The following is an 18,761-nucleotide window of genomic DNA, read 5'->3' as shown; positions in this document are numbered from 1 at the left end:
CCGGTGCGAAGCAATCGGATATTCTCATTTTCCTTAAAAACTCAGTTTATAAATTGGCTACCTGCTATTAAAGTATTAATTGTGACTATAAACTAAACTAGGAAATAGTTCTTGAAATGAGTACCCTTAATTTATCACCAGAATCCAATGGGGTCTGTTGGGATCGGCACTTCATAGATGGTCAGTATTTCTCTTAAGAATTAGATTACTTCAGAGAACTTCAAAAGAGTAGGCTACACAGTGTTTTCCAAAACCCCTCGGACCATATTTGACAAACTTGCCCTGATTTCATTCAAGTAGCCTATGCTCTAAAATCTTATATAAATATATTTTGAAAGATGAAAATGAAATATTTTGAGTCGTTCATGAATTAAAATCTTAAAGGATCGATAAACAATGTAAGATTGCAAAACAAGCAAACAATGAAATCGCGGGTATTTGTTATTTCGTGGACAACTGGAGTAGTTAACGGTTTCAATGGTTTCTCTGTCTTTTCGACAACATCTGTTCCACTTTCGCAGACACAATGGCAAAATTCATCCCTTGATGCAAAGGGAGGTTAAAGATCGGGCTTGCGCGCGACATATTGCCCTAGGACTAGCAGCTAAACAGAGGGTAGGAATGTCATGCGCACCTGTTTTCGGCGAAATACGGTAGGCTACACACTCTCTCTCTACCCCTGAAACAACTCAGTTGCTTAGCATTGATTTCTGTAAGAACGGACGGGTCAGAGATGACAAAATCACGAGTAAGAAAGACCGGGAGTAGGATACCGCAAGCCTTCTGTGTTTAATGTTAAAGGGTTAAAGGAAAGTTGGGCTCATACAAAACGGGGAGACTGCGGATCAGACTTGAACAACTGGGCAGCGCGGTTTTCCCTCTCCCAACTTCCGAGAGCGGTTTGACCACGCTTTGAGCTAGTGCATGGTAATTGTTTCGTCTTATCACTGACTGGAGGGATCACTCGCAGAGAGGGGAAGCTATATTATTTTAAAATAATAGGAAAGAAAGAACTTCGCTGAAGGCGATCTTTCAGTAAAAGTAGCCTAATGGTTGCGCGATATAAATCCGAGAAAGAGGTTCCCTTTTTTTATTTTCTATCACTTTTTTTTTGCATAGTTTTTGGGGATTGCTGGAAGCTGTAGCCCATCTGAACCTGGAAGTGAAGAATCCGCATGGTGCTGCAACAGTGAAAGCTGAGAGTTCTACGGGATTTCCTAACAGGTTGATTTTCTTAATTCTCAAATCACCTTCATGTACTTTTGTATTTTGACTGACAATCCAATGGCTCTTAACTTCACTTGAACGTGGATTCGATTGGAGGGACGGGGCTTCAGACCTGTCAGAAATATGGAGTTTTGTTTCGTTATGCGTCAAGTATCTCATTTTAACAAGATGCCTTTCTGTTTGTTTCGTTATGTCTTAGGCTTTGAACAAAATGAGGCAAGTTTTCTATTTCCCATTGAAAGTGATTTTATTATAATGCCGATACATGTGCAACTACACTGTCGTTGTAATTACCGCAGTTGTAACGCGTCGTACGTTTAGAGCACACCGTTTCCCTCAAAGTACAGTTCCAAAAGTTGCACAACGCTGTGGGGACGTTGAAGCTAGTTTGTTGTTTCTTAGATGAAACTTTGTTGCCAAAATAACTATGCTACATCTTAAAATGGTTTGTTGGTTAACCATTGTCGGGTTGAACACCGGGGTGGTCATTCTGTAGCCGAGTTGATCACCGAAATGGTGGCTATTGTACTTTTGTGTCGAGTCATACTTTTCTTCGGCACCTTAATTCTTTAACTTAACGTTTAAAATTTGAATATGTTACATAAGGAATATTACTCGAAGCCGCTTCAGTATCAGCCATGGATCATTTTTCGAGGCAGCGAGCGACCGTGGATCGCGTAGAATTTCTCGTATTATTGTGAAGGTATTATTTCAGTAATGGACAGCAACAAAAATACTGGACCACATCAACCAAAATCGGGAAAAAAACACAGGCATCTTCAACTATTCTATAGGAGCAGAGGATGATTAATCGTTTAAAGGTGTCGACGCTGTATATTTAAACAGTTTTATTTTATCGGCTACTAACATTAGATACGTTGTATTAGTTGTATTTGTGAATTTATTTCGAACAGACGTTTATTCCAGTTTTCCTTCTTAGAAGAAAGTACAGGTGGTCGTCTGGAGTTAAAAAAAAAAAAAAAAAAAAAATTAACGAAGCTTGGCATGTTGACATGTCATTACATGTGTCCACTCAAGGAAATGTACTTGTTTGAAAATACAGTCTTAGTAAATCAAAACGTACAACAAAGATACATGTGTGTTCCCAACAGCATAATAGTTAATAGTTAACAGTTAAATTATAAAATAACTTTAAAACAATATATTTATCGTGGAAAATGACATACATTTTAATTTATAAACTATATTGAATAATTACTTGTTCTATGTAGAGAATGTTTTTTGACAAATTTGTCTTTTGGGGATTCGTGCAATGTTTTGTTGTCCAATAATACATTTTAAAACAATGGCAGTAGTTTATTTTTTACTTAATAGCTTGTCGTGTATATTTATGAAATCCTTTAGCACTTCAATCTACTAGCAACTTTTGACATTTTAGAAAGTTATTTAGAACATTTTAACTGCATTCAATATGTCATTGGTACATAATTATTTTTCATTCAATAGTTTTGACTTGTTGGTGGTTGTCAAAGTCTGCATAAATTGCCCATATTTTTTAACCATTCCACTTAACAGCAACAAACAAACAAACAAACAAAAAAAAGAAAACTGAAAAATTGTTGATTATCATCCTATATTGCCTGTGACCTGGCTAACAAAAGTTTCTCTAAGATATTACATTTACAGGTTAAGTGGCAGTCAGCGTGGTTTGCAAAGTTTAAAGCATAATGGTTTTCTGATTAATTTGATTGTGTAATTCTGGCCACTTCGTCAAAAGTGAAGGTGGAGCTGACATGGAAGTGATGACATTTTGATTGAATTGGAATTATAGGGCTTTTAATGTTGAAGTAAATGTTTTATTTTAAAGTTTTAAAATAAATCACCTAATTAAATGATCATATTTATAAATAAATGTCTCAGAAGCCGACGTATTTATTTATGTATGAACTCAAAGAAGTGAAATGAGTGATCGTTACTTTTGTTGATATCGAAGATGATATTAAATTAAAAAAAAAATTGCAAATTAATTTGCAAATAAATTTGGTAACAACTGTGCCATACCGTGCAGCCAAAATAACAATTCATCATCCCTCCAGTGTCAATGGAATTTGTTTAGCTTTATATATATTTTTAAGGAAGACCTGAAGTGCACTGTGGGTTAAGTACAGAGGTTGTTTTTGTTGAAAAGGAGAATGCATACATATGTCAAAATATAGATATTAATAACAAATATTGCAGGCTAAACCCTCCTGCTCTCACAAACCACCTTCTAATTCCATTTCTAATTCTGTATCCCATGATATTTAGAATAACCACAGGCTTTGAAATCACTCAGTTTGTTGATGAGCAAATGGGTAATGAAGTTTTAATTTTGAACCATTTATTTTGTGTATCCAGTGCCTGTGTGAGAATTGGAAAAAGCATGAATGAAATATGACTATTAATTCTTTTTAAATTAACTGTGAAGCTGCATTTCTGGACTTATGTGTGTATATAATTTATTTATTTAAGAAGCAAGCAAGGGAGGACAAATGAGAAGAACTAATTTCTCATTTAAAGACACAGGCTAGGGTAAACAGGTTTGTACTTGGAGGAGTGAGATTTTGTAGTCAGTCACTGGAGGCCAGGTTGGGAGAGGCCAAGTTGGGCCAGCCCAGGTTCGGATTTGGTCCAGAGCCCTGGGCGTGGACAGTCCTACTCTCAGGATTCTCCCAGGCCGTGTGCTGTTTAATGACTAAAGTGTAGAGTCTCTGAAAGCCTCGGAAAGCAATGCAGACTGTGACTCCTCACCTTCGCCCATTAGCATGAGCACGAGGTGGCCTGATCTTCCCACGATGATCAGAGCAGCCGAGTCACTGCTAATCCTCCACCACAGACTGAAAACGCGCTGATTTAAACTGCATCTTGGCTCGCCTCATCCTGAGCTCTGAACATTTCCATGTTGCTCGTCTAAAGTTTGTGCCGGAATGTCATGTTCCAGAAGTTGTACACGTGTCTATTGTGCGATTATTCTTCAGGAATGACATATAATCGTATTGTTGGTTTAAACTATTTGCAAAGGTGTATACAACCTGAGGAGGAAATAACTACTGGCAGGATGAAATGGATGCCTTTCATTAGAGTTTCTCCCATTCATAATGACACAAGTTATGAGAGTGAGACATAATGTAAACATTCCTAGGAATGACACGTATTTTCCTTTATTTAACATTTTCACTGAAAGGGAAATTACTTGCTTCATATGACTCAGCCTGGTCCCTTGTGTCTTCTCTTGCCGATCAAAGTCTCTTCAAGTTTTGGCAATCTGCTAGCCAAGGTGGGGTGGGTGGGGGAATGTAGCTCTTACTATGGGACTGGTGAAATGTTATTAGAGGCTTAAAGAAACCCGTTGAGCCTTAGAATGTAAAGGGAGGGCATATACTTCAGAATAGTGGAATATTATGGAAAGTCCCTTCCAGATCTTTTTGAAGACCTTGTCTGAGTAAGGTAAAAAATGTTCATTCACAGTTTGCAAACACCAAGTTTGCCAAAGACGTGATTTCTGTCTTACGTATACTCATGCAAGGAAGACTTAAGCCAACTCTTACAATTTCTTGTAAATTAAGGACAAATTCTGAATGAATGTTGGCCTTTAGCACAGGACAGGTTTGGCCATGACTGTTTGCTAGTGTTTGTCTTTGAGCTTGTCATTTTGCATGTATGGTTTGGTTTCAGTGACCTGGTGTCCAGACTTTCAACATTTAGGACTTTGAGCAACTTTTAAGTCTTTAAGTCATTTCTGCCTAAAGGAATAATTTGCTGCACATTCGAGGAAAGAAAAGCATTCAATGCCTGAAAATTGATTTGCCTGATCAAATGAAAGTCCTTCAAATAATATGAAATATTCATATTTTGTAACATATTCTAAGCTAGCAATGATCAGAAGAACGAACTGACATTTGTTGGCAGAGAGTGTGCCAGCATTGATCAGAACAAGTTAATATCCACTGTCCGAGAGAGATCTAACTTGATGAAAATGATCAGAAGGACAAGCAATCATCCGTTGGCAGAGAGAGAGAGTGAGAGAGGGCGCTAGCATCTGTTAGCATCTGTTGGCAGAAAGAACAAGCTAGTGTCAGTTGGCAGAGAGAGATCTAACTATCAGAACAAGCTAGTATCTATTGGCAGAAAGAAACACCATTGATCAGAAGAACAACATAGCATGAGCTGGGGGAGAGAGTGAGCTATTCGTTGATGAGAAGACCACGTTTGTGTTGAGTGGAAGAGAAAGCGAGCATTAATTCGGGAGACGTGAGTCGACACTGACTGGAAAAGAGACGTCAGTTAGAAAAATCGGGCCTCATTCGGCGTGGCAAAACGGAGGTCTCCATTGGCTTTTTTGTTGTTGTCCTGTTCCAAAGTTTGACTTAGTCATTACAGAATCCTACCAAGAGCCCGCCTTCTGCGTCTCGTACCAACGGGATTGCAGATGGCGGTTTTGTGTTTACGGTAAGCGTGCCGTCATGTTGCCTGCTGTAAGTCTGCGGTCTGGAAAGCATTGTGCTTAATTTCCCTCGATGGGCGACTGACAGTGCAGGCAGATGCAGCGTGCCTGATTTCAAAAACACAGCCGCTCTGACCTCACCCACAAAGACATTTCCTCACACCGCCCCTCACCCCCTCACCCCTCCTGCCAGAAAAACCCTTCAAGTCTTCCGCTTGGATTTCTCTTTCCTTTTATGAGCCTGGGTATTATTAGCAGTTTTAAATTTGGAAATTTAAATGCAAGGTTTATAATTTTAAGGCGACCTATTTGAGTCCATGTTTACAAGATGCACTTAAAACATAGGGACATTATTTTCGATAATCTTTGCAACCTCGAAGAATTAGCATACCAGTGCGATGGAAAGACATTTGTGTGGTACTACATTCTAAATTTACATTTTTAAATATTGTATATAAATACCTGCCTGGTCCCATTGATGTATTTATTTTTCAACTGTACAGTGCCTTACGGGTCTATCTGCAACAGCAGGTTATTGTACACCTCTGCCCCCTGCTGTAGGGGAGGGCTGGTCTGATTTTCCATTAGTTGTTGGAGGCATTATGTCAGTGCCATGTACATTAAAGAAAACCTCAGGCATTCTGTAACAATCGCATTTGTCCGCTGGTAGATTTTGGGCGGGAGGGCTGAGAGTTCTACTTTCAGGACCGATTTCCCTCCATGCTGAAAATCACGAATCTCAAGTCTAGACCCGTGTTACTGGCAGGTTTATTTGACTGGCTTACCCTTCAGCTGGTTTGTTCTTGGGTGACAGCGTACTATAAGGCGTAAGGAGCTGGGCTTGTAATTCAAAGATTGTGGGTTTGATTCCCAGCTGGGACGCTGGTCGTAACCTTGAGCAAGATACTTAACCTGGACTGCCTCAGTAAAGTATAAAGCTGTATAAATTAATCATGTATAAGAATCTGATCTGTGTCTTGATAGATAAACCGTGGCTGGAGCATCTGATTATTATTATTACTATTATTATTATTACAATGATAATAATAATAATTATAATATACAAGGCCATGAATATGAAGACAGCCTTTTCGCATATATTGTTTTTCTTTAGTATTTAATCAGTCGCACTATTTCTGGACTTCATTTGGTCGTGGATAAATTGAAGTGAAAGTATCTCGCATGAAATAGCTGTGCCATTCCTCCCCTTTTAAAGTCACATGTCGAAGTGGTAATTTATCTCTTAAGTGGTGCACACATGCATATTCAATTAGCAAAACCCATTAGCAAAAATTACTCAATGGTTTTTGTTCCCTTTTTATTGTTACGTCCAAATCCATTGCTTTGATATGCTAATTAGCTAGTAATTACATTCCAAAGGCCTCAATTAACAGACCCATTTTTCGGGACTTGGTGAAGTTAAGTGGTGCAATCTAATTTGCATTAGTAACGAGCGGAGAATAATTATGGAGCTAATTGAGCACTCCAGCCTGCACTTGTGTTGGCTGTGTTAATGTTCACTATGTTAGTGCTTTTCTGCAAAGGGGCCGGGGTGTTACCTCTGTCACCGTGGCGACATGAAGCTGTTAACAGAGCAAAATGACATATGGCTTACCGATTGGTTCTAATTACACAACTGGTACCAGCGGCACGCTGGTTTAGAGTAGGACCTCAATTTCCAATCAAAAAAAGTGTCCTTTTCAGCAGATAAACCCATGACGAGAGGTCTTTTTTACAGCTTGTACTGATCAGTTAACTGTGTGGGGCAAAAAGAGGGGGTGGCAAAAACATATTTTACTAGGGGGGAAAAAGAGTTCTCAGAAAAATCAGTTTCTCTCCATTAATTTGTTTTACTTTTGATAATACCTATTGGTCATGTAATACATACACAGGCATGCTCAATTGTTACATGCAAATGTGGATGGACACACGTACACACAGTGTATCTGAATGCACACCGACTGGGTGTTTATATTTGTGGTTCTGACTGGACATTTTATTTGTGTTTAGTGAAAACCTGGTTTAGCTCCTGAACCATATTTTTTTACTGGAGTGCTCTGAATGTATCCCATTCAAGTGCCAACATTCCTATTTGTTTTGTTTTGGCACTACATTGTAACAAACATGTTTTGTTATTCCATGTTTCATGCCTTGCTTCATCTTCCGATTGTGAGTACTTGTCGTACTTGTACTGCGTTTGAAGAGTGATGCCATTTCACAACTGAAAATGTTGCGGTTCTCTTGGATGATTCTGACTTCTGGGGTGAAAGTGGGCGTGATTGCAATTTTAGGAGGTTTGAAGGCCTCTTGCAGTGTTTGGAAACTGCTTATTTTCGAATCTCAGTTCAAAAACTGAGCCTGTTTTTAAGTGTGCACAATACATTTTCAGTTGTATTGATAGTAGCTGTTACTAGTGTAAAACAAATTTATTGGTATTGTGGTTGGTAAGATTGTGACTGATATGAGGCAACAGGCATGCACCAGTGTAAATTAAATTAAGTGAAAGTGTCATGCTCTAAATCATGCCTAGTCATAGTCATCTGAACCACTTTTATTTATAAATTTATAATTTATCATTTTTGTACCAAACTCACAAGCAAAGCTTAATAATACAGCAAACACAATTAAATGTTTTGTTATACTAATTAAATTTGCCTTCATAAGTTAATGTCTCTACTCACATTTGATGAATATGGAAACTTGGATGCAGTTTGCATTTGTGAATCATTGTCACTCTAATTACTGCCTTACTACTTAAACCTGTATGTGTGCACTGAGTCTGGATGAGCATCTGCTCCAAGTAAATGTTCTTAATGGTTAACAAGTGGTGTGGGGTCCCGTTCCATGTTAGAGATTGTTGTTTAATGTGCTTAAACATAAAAAAAAACCGATCATTTAAACCGATGGATCTGATTGCTTACCTAAATGAAAACCGCATATATTTTAATATATCTGTTTACAGACTGGATTACGGCCAATGGCTGTTTATCTGATCAATTTGTGCTCTAGGCTGCCAGCGAGTAACCTCTTTATTTCAGACTGCAGTTAAACATACAGAAAACAGCCACAGATTTAGTAAATGTCTAGGATCTCTTAGTCCTTGTAACTTCTGAATGTGAATGTCCATATGTAGTTTTCACACTGATGGTAAAATTGAATGATCGGACATTTTAACCAGGTCCCTCAAAACTCCTTTGCAGGGATATGAGGAGTAGGGCCATCTCCAGACAGGCGGACAGAGAGAAAGACAGACAAGCAGACTCTCTCATGAACATTGTGTGTTCTCTGTCCTTGTGTACTCAAGCACACGCTCTTAGATTAGATACTCGTATGCAGAAGCTTTCTCAGGCATAGGGTTATTGCCGGATAAACTGTTGTACTGTGCCGTGCTTTTGAGCTGCCGAGTAAATTCATATTAATGACAGTTGGAGAAAGGGGCACCTCATGTATTGACTATTTGCACTTTAAGCAGTAGCGTTAGTGATTCCGGTCTTACCTGGGGCTGTGTGAAGGGAGAGGAGATACAGGATAGACCTGATTATACTGTCCACAGAGGGAAAAACAGGGGCTTCTGCACATCTCAAGGACAAGATGCACTTTGTTTTTTGTTCCAGTGCTTGTCTTGTTCTGAAGAAATTTGTATTGCAAGTCCAAGCGATTGAGGTGATTATAAAACATGCAATTAAAATAAATTTTATTATTCGTTTGTTTATGGATATGACTTCATTAAAACAAGGCTTCCCCTGCTAATTATTGAATAGATTCAGGCATAAAAATGTTGTACATGCTTTTGAAAGCTGGGGCACTTTTATGGATTGTTGAATTGTGTTTTATTCCTGTTAGATTATATGTTTTAAAGCTCTCTGTGCACACCTCCTTTCCAGCAATCATTTTGTGCGCACTTTTATGAAATGGATGTTGTCCTAGCGACTGGAAAGTGAAAAAACTGAAATGAATTAATAAAGAACAAAGTCAAACGTAGCGCGGTGGAGTCAGGGGGTGGTTTTCTGAAAACGGCAACGACATCACACAAATGATCGCGTTTCATTCGACGGCGTTTATTCCCGAATTATGAGCAATTAGACGAGCAGTGCCCGGGCTCTGTATTTTAAATTTTATTCATTAGCTAATTTGATAACCAATTACTGAATGGGGAAAGTGTTAATTGGAATTTTTGGCAGACGAAGAGAGGTTGGGAGTCAGTGCTGCTTATTTTAATGGAAGAGTGAGACTGGCAGCACGCAGATATGAAGCATGTGGAATCGATTATAAGCCGTACTGTCCGTGTTTTTTTTTTTTGTGTGTGAATGTGTGAGGGCTTTGAACGCATTCTCTGAATTTCTGCTGGAGAAAATGATTCTGGCTGTTGGCTTATTGTGTTCCTCTGGATTGTATGTATCCCCTGTACTCTAGTGCACACTGAGTATAAATTTGTATCTTCTGACAGGAGAGGTATGAATGTGCCTTAAGCTGACAGGAGAATATGGTAATATTCGGTAATATCCCCTTTTTAGTTTTATTTTTTCAACCTAAGTGTATTTGCAGTTCTTTGTGCGGTTGATATTCTTAAAAACATCCCATCACTGAAACACCCTCTCCCAGTTTTGGACAGTTCTGCCAATGCACTCCTTTTTTATTTCTGTGCTGACAGCCCCTCCTTCTCTCTCCTGTCCGACGGCTGATTTTCACAGCCACTGGTTGGATGGGTAGACTTCATGTGTGTTTGGTGCAGATAGACTGCAGGATTCTATTTGCCCAGAGGTGGTGCTGCTGCATGATGGAGAGGGTGGGGGGGGTGTATGGATGGACAGACAGACCTTCAGACACAGTGGATGTCATTATCCTGAAAACAAGAGCTTCAGTGGTACCTCCCCATCCCCGAAAATCCCCAGTATTTCAGCCACTTTCTGGTTTAGAGAATTCTCTCCCCTCCATTTTTTTGAAAACAAAAATAAACAAAACCCATATGGCTGTCAGGCCTCCTGAAGGGCGGGGGCTTTACCCTTGGTGCACATTGCCGTTGTGTTTCAAACCCTGATTTCAGTTGACGCACTGGTTCATACACATCTCTCTCTCTCTCTCTCTCTCTCTCTCTCCTGTCTCTCGTGGACGTGTCTGCAGCGTGGCTGGTTTGGCGCTGCGCTTTTGTGTGTCAGTATTTGGGCCGACGGGCGATGTCAAAACACGCCACTGAGGAATCATCCCGGGATGATTCAAGAATCTTATTTTATTCCCAGAAATGATGCCATACATTGAGGTCTGCTGGCATAAAAAACGTTGTATATTCAACAGATATTTCTTGTGACTGTGGACATCAAAGGTGTGCTCAGTAAATATCATAATCATGATCAAGTGCTGTACTTATACAGGATGTTTAATAATAAATATATCAAATCTAAGCAAAACAGTAATTAAAATAAACACATGGGCAGGATTCTAAACGCTGGAAGTAACTTTGGACATTTGAAGCAGGAAATGCATTGCGTCTAAAGTTTAGGTTCAAAACCAGCCTAAAATGTTTTAGGTATTGCCAATATGCCGATATACGATATGCGACTGCCAGCTTGCCCTGCCCTTGCCCATTCGTAAATCGGTGCCTACTGACAGCTAAAGTAAGCCGCTGACGTCATTTTGTGGGCGGGATGGAGGGAGTGCCTGCCAATGACGGTGAAATGAGGTTGTTTCCTTTGAAGATCCCAGAGGTGTGTGTGCGTGTGCATGCGTGCACATGGCAACAGTAACGTCTAACCCCATCCCCTCGTGCTTTATGCAGAAAATAATCAGACATAGCAGACATCCAATTATCCAATAATTCACATGCATGCGGTGTTTTTTGATGGTCTTGCGTACACCTACCCGCCTCCAGTTATGTGACTTTCCTGACTTGCACGTTCCATTACTACATGGTCTGAAAGGGGAAAGGCATCTCACGAGAGAATGCAGCTCCCGGGAGATTTAGAGTAATCCCGTTGACATTTGAAACAGGGACCGCATCAGCGCCCTGTTTCTTTTATCATCTATCCATTACATTTCTTTCAGTTGTTCTCTTAGATCTCCCTGATAAAGTAGTCTGTTTGACTAGTTTTTATCTTTCAACGACATTCACAATTTAGGGCCTGAAAAAGGACTGAACCTGGTGAGTTATGAACTTACTGTCAGTTGGTCAGGACTTTCAGTGGCAGCATATTGAGTACTGAACTAATTCATCAGAAGCACGCATGAAAGTTTCTGCATTGAAAATTTTGGGTGGGGGGTAGGATCTGTATCTTGCATGAAAAGGGCAGTATTAGTAATCATTTTGACATGTCAGAGAGCAAGGCCAGAGATTACCCTGAGGTTGTGAACGTGGGCGGTGGGACGGACTGACGAAACGTGTGAATGTTGAGACTGTGGAGAAGTGGCTCTGTGGGCAATTCATGGGAATAATGGATGCATTATCATTGGGAAACAGAAGCAGAAAACAGCATGCATATGTCCGACATGCGTGCACTAGTGTCAGAAAAGATTGCTGGTGCAAAGTTCAGAGTTGATTGGCTTCTCGGAATGCGATCGCGCACGCCCCGCTTTCGTCCCCGCGTTTGAAGTGCGCACCCCCCCCCCCCCCGAACGCTCCCCTATTTACGGTGCCATATCGGTTTACATGGGTAAATTGCGCTCAATCACTGTAATTGCCTGGTACACAACATGCGCCTTTGTGTGCGTCAGGTTCCAGACGGGGCCCTTCTCTGCCTGGCGGTGGAAACGCTCAGAATGATGTCAGCGTTCGGCGCCATTTTTGCGTCCCATTCGATTAGCCTGAACAAAACCCGAGTCCGCTGTTGTGTCTCTGCGCTCGGCATACTGGAAAAAATGACCGGCCCTCGCTGCCCTCGCTAGTTTACCTTTGTCATTTGTGCCGTTTGTGCTGAGGGGGAAATTTTGGAATAATCGTGACAGAAACCAGGTGAAGAACATTCGCCTCTTGTTTTTCTGGAACCTTCAAACCGACATCTCCACTTGTCTACTAATCCCCCCAAAATGAGAGTGCCGGTCACAACCGAAACGCGTTCCCTCCACGCTCTCCTGGCTTTGCGGTGATTGGAACTTTGGCGTGAAATGTATTCTAACGAAACGAGGCAAATATTTTTGTTGCGGAGTGCGCTCGTTTATCGGCATTCGTGTGCCTCTGCAACGAGCCAATAATAACTCTTCCTTTGCAGCCAGCGGCCAATCATCACTCCAGCTGGAAAGTGTTTGCTATCAATCATCGGTGTCCAAATAAAACTCCAGCACAGCACATGAAAGCTCAAGTTAGCAGTGGCGTGCCTGGAAAATAACATCTAAGCCCCTTTTTATTGTCTAATGGGAGGCCTTTATGTAAATCCCAGCACAGTTTTATGGTAAAATAAGCAGATTTGACATTGCTTATGTAATGCAGTCAGCACTATTTGTTGAAAAGCACTTGGTATCACATGATTTTTTTGTAGCACATCACTTTTAACCCCCCGTATTGAAAGGTAATACGGCGATATTTAAAGCAGATTTCAAGCACTCAGCCTTCTCGAGACAAATATTGGCACTGATTTCTATTCCACATGGTCACCAGTTGTAGATGAAAAGTGCAATGTTACTGTTGGTCAAGTGTTTGGGAGTGTGTCTGCCTTTCTGTTTGCCTGTGTGTGTCTGTCTGTGCTTGTGTGAGTCTGTGTGTGTATGTGTGTCTTTGTGTGTGTGAGAGAGATTCTGTCTGTGTGTGTCTGTCTGTGCTTGTGTGAGTCTGTGTGTGTATGTGTGTCTTTGTGTGTGTGAGAGAGAGTCTGTCTGTGTGTCTGTGTGTGTGTGTGTGTGTGTGTGTGTGTGTGAGAGAGTCTGTATGTTCTGTATATTTGTCTCTGTCTCTTTCTGTGTGCGTGTGCATGTATGTGTGTGTGTGTTTGTCTGTCCATCTGTCTCTTATTGTGTATGTGCATGCATGTATGTGTGTGTGTGTGGGGGTCTGAGTGTAGTGCACTGTGTGTGTGTGTGTGTGTGGGGGTCTGAGTGTAGTCAGTGTGTGTGTGTGTGTGCGTAGTGTGTGTGTGTGTGTGTGTGTGTGTGTGCAGTGCTCTTCTGGCACTTGGGCTATTTCAGCCTTTCTGTATAAATGTAAACACAGATAAAATGCCTCCAGATGTTTCCAGCTGCACACATTGCCACTGTAAACCACAGAGAGAGAGAGAAAGGGAAACAGTCTGTGAATGTCTGCAGCAGAGTAAATGTACGGACCTCTGAGGTGTTCCTTTGCTTTCCGGCCATATTCGCTGCTGTGGTGCCAAACTTCACAAATGGTGAGCAGAAGATCTGGATAAATGATACACCTTGTTCTCTTTCCTGACCGTGCTCATCGCTCCTCCTGTTAATTTTCCGTCGTAACTTTTTAAACGTTGGGAGGGTCGTGCGGTTTCCTGCGGAGTGCTTCCAGCTGAGGAGCTCGCTCTGACAGCGCTGGGCCTCGCGGCCTGTAACCGGGCAACAGCGCGCTATGGACCACGCGCGTGATGCGCCATTCTGAAAGGTGCGGTGTGAGAGTGTTGGCCATCCGTCTTCGCACTGTGGTATTTACCGAATGTGTAAAACCCTCGGTCTTAAAGCTGGGCATATATAGAGCTGGAGTAGAGTAGAGGAACACAAGCTGAGTTGTGTCATGTAGAGGCCTTGAGTGTGAGATTCAAAGCGTCCCGGAAATGTAAAGCGAGGGGGTGGTTTGCAGGTTCCTGGTCCTGAAAACTTTCTGGGAAAGCTGAAATGTAAAGCCCACTTTTTTCCCTTGAGAAAGATGAAAAGATGGAAAAATTGTGCACTTTTCTTTAGTCATCAGAGGAGACTGGTGACCCAAGCTACACTGGAGTTGGAAGTCAGAAGCTCGTCATGAGATGTACCTGAATATCACAAGAACAGATTAAATCTGTTCAACTGTTAAATCCAGATTCGATTCAAGTTTGATTCCTACTGATTCACAGTCTTCTAAAGTTCGACTTTACTTGTCGATATCTTATTTTTATTTTGTTTTCATTTTTTTATTTACTTTGTGAAGACTTTGCTGAAGTGATGAAGCAGAAGGAGAATTATGTTACAATCTCAAAAAGCATTTATAATGAGTCATTACATGCCTCAGATATACGTTTTCTGGATTTGGCTCTGTACTCCCCAATTTTATATTTTTAATTTAAATTCATTTATAGTTATATAGTATATTCAGATTCTCTGCTTTTATCAGTGGGTATTTTTATACACTTTGGTTTCACACTGTAGAAAATTAGAGCACTTTTTATGCATATTCCCCCCCTCCTTTCTGGGCACCATAATGATAGGGACAAATGGCTTCACTGGTAGTTACATTTACATTACATTACATTTATTTGGCAGATGCTTTTATCCAAAGAGGTAGTTTTCAGTATCTAGTCTTGATTTTAGGTTTTTGATTGCTTTTGGAGTCGGGATGTGAATAATTTGTCGATTCGTTGATTGAGTCATGAGCACGCATGTCGAATATTAAATTAAGTAGGCTAATCCGAAATGACTCTCTAATAAAGAAAAGACTACACCAGCATAACCTGAGAGGGCTCACTGGTAAGCCCCAGGAACAGAATGGCCAGGTTAGAGTTTGCTGAACAGTACGTTAAAAACTGTAGGGTTCCGGAACAAAGTCTTTTGTACTGATGAGATGAATATTAATCAGAACCAAAGTGATGGAAAGAGAAAAGTATGAAGAAAGGAACTGTTGATGATCCAAAGTCTGTGTCATTGTGGGTCGTACAATGGTCGAAAGATAGATAAATAGATGAATATATAAACACATAGACAGACAGATAAACAGATGTCATAAGAGTAGCCCAGGTCTTTTATGGAATTACTTAAGGCTTCTTTGAGGGCTTATTTTCTGATTGTGATTCAGTCTTCCTGTGGGCTTAGAGGAAGACTGAATCACAGACAGGATATTGTAAGCGAAACAGATCCGACTGGCTTGTCTCATTCAGCCTTTTATTTGGATTCAGTTGTACAGCTTTACCCGTCTGAGTGCTGAGTCATTTGGAGTTCCGTGAAACTGCATCTTCGATTTTGTGCTTTTGGGGAAATGTACTGAACAGTGCAACCACATTAAAGGACCCCAGTAAGAATTCAGAAATGTGAGAATAAGAATGTATAATTCTGCTTATTACTTTCATCTTTATGTGACGTGTATGGGGTATTTGTACGTAACCTTGACTTCTAATTAAATGGAAGTGTTTATTTTTTTCTTTCAAAGTGGTCCATTGTTGCAGTTTTTCGAGAGCATGAACCTTGGTAGAATACATTGGTGTAAAGCATGAACTGGGTCGGTTTTCTGATCAGTGAATATTCTTGGTTGTGGATTTTTTTGCTTTCAGCAACACTTAATTTCATCTAAAAGAGGAAAAGTTCACTTTTTTTGTGAATGTCAGAAGATGGTCCTCAATGTTGGATATTAGCAGAAGTGAATGTGAAGGCTGTTTTGAGCAGAGCTTTTTGCTTGACGTGCTTGCGATCACTGACTCATATGGACAGATCAGTTTGGCCTCCCCAGTAAAATGGAAAAAAGAATCTCTTTGTTCATAAAAGTGAATGTCTGATGACTCATGGTAGCTCCACACATTTTGGGGTTTGTTAAGCCTGATTCTCTGCACCGGGAAGCAAAAAAGAAAAAAACCCACTTTTAATATACTGTACAGGCCTGTCCCGTCTCTGACTTCCCTGAATGGAGCAGCACCTTTTTATACCTGCCTGTTTCAGGACAAACTGCTTCACCCATCATGCTTCAGGCTGTAAATTCACTAAGCAGCTGTGATTAACGCACGCCCCCCCCCCCCCCCCCCCCCCGACATAGCCTCAGCCAGTTAGTTGAGAAATTTCCACAGGGCTGTCTATGCTTCACAGAATTTGTACTGACTGGTATTAGAATTATGATTATGATTATGATTATTATTATTATTATTATTTTTGGGTGTGGCTATGGCGGATCCACACACACTATGAAATGACTAATCTTCACTGAGAAGTGAGCCCTCGAATGGGTCGGTTCTGTGGGGCTTCTCAGTAGGAGCAGCTGGTAGGCTCTCATTGCTCTTTTTATGAGTTTCTTTCTCCTTTAATTCCTGGCTTAACAGATTATGCTTGTTTCTGTTTACTATTATATTGCATTGTGTTATTCATCTGCTTACCATAGAGTCATATGTTTTTGACTGTATATTGTACTGAGGGCTTTCTGGTGAAGTGACTCAGTGGCCACACACCTGCCAACCAAAACCTGAAACCTTGGGTTGTTTAACCCTTAAAGGACCCATCCTTGGAGCTACAGGCTCAACTTCTTTAAACTACTAAAGAACAATAAAAAACAAAATGAAAATGATGATGATGATGCATTTTATTTGGTAGACAATATACAGATCAGGATGCATTTAATTCTTCCCTCTCTCCCTCTGTCTTTCTTGGCATTGTAATTTCAGACATGCATCTTGCAGACATTTAAAGGCTAGGCTAGTATACTCCTCATGATCTCCTGGTACAGAGAAAAATCTTCTTTCAGACAAGGCAATGATTGACAGTTAATTTTAGCCCCACCCATTTATGGGTGTGATGAAACCGCACTCTTCCAGCGGGGAGGAGGCTAATGCAGCTCTGCTCGTGTTCCAGGGATAATTTAACAGGAAACAGCAAATTGACACTTTTTTGCATAGAAACCAAAGAGGAGTTCTCCACCAGTCCTGGAGTATATTGGTAATAAATAGAGCATTGCAATGGTAATTGGTGGGTTCCTTCTGGCTATCGTCCCTTGAAGCAGTGATGGGCCTCCTCTGGTGTAGCAAAATTTTTTACACCAATCACCATTGGGATTGTGTTGTTTCTTCTTACCAACACGCTCTCTGATTGGTGGAACTCCTCTCTGGTTTCTCTGTGAAAGCGATGGTACAGACTAAGTGTGAGCTCTTGTGGGCCACACGAGAGTCTTATCATTCCCCTGAGACATTTCACAACGTGAAAAATGTGATTATTCATCTTACCCCATAAACCACATTCCCAGGCGACGTCTTGTGTACTTCCTTCTTATATGATGCATCGCCTTCTAAACAGGCCGACGTCAAGGTAATAATTGGTGTATATAAATACAATACATATTAAAACCATGTGAGAAATTTGGAGAAGGAGTGATTTGATACGCTGTGAATCCAGAAATCCAATGAACTTTGGTGGTGTTTTTATCCCTGGCTGTTTCTCTGTCCACCTTCCAGTGGACCCCGGTCATCGAGTGGAGACACGTGCACATGTACAGCTGATTTAACGCGCACTTTCTCTGTAAATTCGTGCATCCACGGCTCTGGACTGCCTTTTTCCCCCCTCCCCCGATCTGGACCTGACTTGTCCTTGTGTGCATTTATTTGTTCTGAAAGCATGAAAGCACACTCATTTCAAAGCTCCCTTCTGCAAAACTGACTTAACAGGAGTAAGGTGGAGTGGGGGGGGTTATTTAGTATTAAATGTTTCCCCATTGGTGCTGGGAAGTCTCACAGAGAGATCATTGTTTGCGACGTGCTTCTGAGTTTAACACATTGCTTCAGCCTGACAAAGTGTCTAATCTTGGCACTGTTGATTTTATATTTCTGCAGGCTGAAAAACTTGAATTTGGCACTGAGGGGACAGTACTGACACGTGTGCTGCGCATTCATTCTGGCTTGCCAGTTTTGCCTGTTTTTTAATGTTTTTTTCTCATTTTTCTCACCAATTTGGTGTTCCTTATCATGGGCAGACTGCAAAGCTCATCACAGCCTCCATTTTTGATTTGGGAGAGTGCAGATGGCAATGTGGTCTCCTCTGAAGCATGCGATCTCAGCCACTGCTTCTTATCACACAGTTTGTGATTTGTGTTCGAACAGACATGAGTCTGTGGAAGACGTTGTGTGCGCGAGTCAACAGACAAACTTATGGTCCCCCGACCGACCATTAGTGGTCACTGGTGTGCAAAGAGATGCAGTCCTTGCAGCTGAATGAAATCAAACCATCCCAGGGCAATGCTAGATCCAAACTGGGGTTGTTAGCTGCTGTGGCATTGGCACAGCGC

At 40.9% G+C, this 18,761-nt stretch overlaps 1 protein-coding gene across 6 annotated transcripts in view; it reads left to right on the top strand.

Moving 5' to 3' along the window:
- Positions 1-627: 627 nt before the first annotated feature.
- Positions 628-18,761, top strand: part of LOC135233964 (forkhead box protein P4-like) — a 65,380-nt gene continuing 47,246 nt past the window's right edge. For 2 of the 6 annotated variants that reach the window (XM_064297985.1, XM_064297984.1), the window contains exon 1: positions 667-1,224. The gene's annotated coding sequence lies outside the window, so the exon portion shown is untranslated. The other 4 variants (XM_064297981.1, XM_064297979.1, XM_064297982.1 and 1 more) reach the window with 4 other exon arrangements.

The sequence above is a fragment of the Anguilla rostrata genome, chromosome 11 (assembly GCF_018555375.3).
Source record: "Anguilla rostrata isolate EN2019 chromosome 11, ASM1855537v3, whole genome shotgun sequence".
Lineage (NCBI taxonomy): Eukaryota > Metazoa > Chordata > Actinopteri > Anguilliformes > Anguillidae > Anguilla > Anguilla rostrata.
The sequence above is the reverse complement of the archived record's forward strand: the minus strand, read 5'-3'. Positions and strand labels throughout refer to the sequence as shown.